This window comes from Pollicipes pollicipes, unplaced genomic scaffold, assembly GCF_011947565.3.
Source record: "Pollicipes pollicipes isolate AB1234 unplaced genomic scaffold, Ppol_2.1 Scaffold_7261;HRSCAF=8764_pilon_pilon_pilon, whole genome shotgun sequence".
In the NCBI taxonomy this organism is placed as follows: domain Eukaryota; kingdom Metazoa; phylum Arthropoda; class Thecostraca; order Pollicipedomorpha; family Pollicipedidae; genus Pollicipes; species Pollicipes pollicipes.
This window is the reverse complement of record NW_023597054.1, coordinates 56,404,721-56,405,571: the sequence shown is the minus strand read 5'-3', so window position 1 is coordinate 56,405,571 and position 851 is coordinate 56,404,721. Positions and strand designations below refer to the sequence as shown.

The 851-nt window shown below is 51.1% G+C and overlaps 1 protein-coding gene across 2 annotated transcripts in view; it reads left to right on the top strand.

Annotated features, from left to right (window-relative positions):
• Positions 1 to 479: 479 nt before the first annotated feature.
• LOC119112894 (isochorismatase domain-containing protein 2) overlaps positions 480 to 851 on the top strand; it is an 8,285-nt gene continuing 7,913 nt past the window's right edge. The window contains exon 1 of one of the 2 annotated variants that reach the window (XM_037237198.1): positions 480 to 551. The gene's annotated coding sequence lies outside the window, so the exon portion shown is untranslated. Of the gene's footprint in view, positions 552 to 588; positions 607 to 851 lie in introns of those variants that run through there. The other variant, XM_037237199.1, reaches the window with a different exon arrangement.

The following is an 851-nucleotide window of genomic DNA, read 5'->3' as shown; positions in this document are numbered from 1 at the left end:
AGCATAGGGCTTCTGGACGGCGAAATAGGCCTACATATTTCCCTAGCTACCACCCCCTCAAGGAGTTATTTTTCTTTGCTTATGGACCGTTCACTTTAGCTTGTAAATGTTTTTGGTCGTCTGGAGACCCAGATACGTCCAACCGTGTTGTGCTTGGGTTATCAAAACTGCGTCCGGGGCGGAGCCATGGGCCCGCCTTCCCTTTTGGGACCGCCACGTAGTTCGTTTGGTCGGTTATGGGTCCCTGCGGAGTTTAAAGGTCTTTTCGGGACCCAAGGAAGCCGGCATTGCCAGTGCCATCCCCCCCCCCCTCTGGTTTCACCACTCGCGTACGTTTAAGTCGCGGGGTATAGCCCGATGCGTCCAGAAGCAAAAATCTTAACCTCTTATTAGGCGTCTATATCGGGCCGCCAACGGTGTTTTTCAGTGACGTCACAGCATGGCTCGCGCGGAATGTAAATAAACCGCTTGATAACATCATCTCACATATAGTGCCTTGCCTGCGTCTTACACCGCCGGTGTTGTGAGGTCGTGGCTATTGTATTTTGAAAGTAAGCTGGTACACTGTTCCTGCGTTATTGTTACTGCCGGTGCTGTGTTGCAAAGGTGTCCTATAGAGATTGAGTCAGGGGACGTCCATCAGTTATGTTACGCAAGGAGTAGAACTAGGGGACGATTTTAGGCATGGATGGCCTTAGTCTGTCCCTAGTCTCCAGACCCGCGATTTGCCTGGGGCAGGAGGGTGAATCCAGGGTTGCATGAGGTTCCATGTTGACTGGATCCTGGGATCATTACTGGGGGCTTCTGTCATAGACATAACAACATGCATCACTTTTATGCTTTTGGTGCCT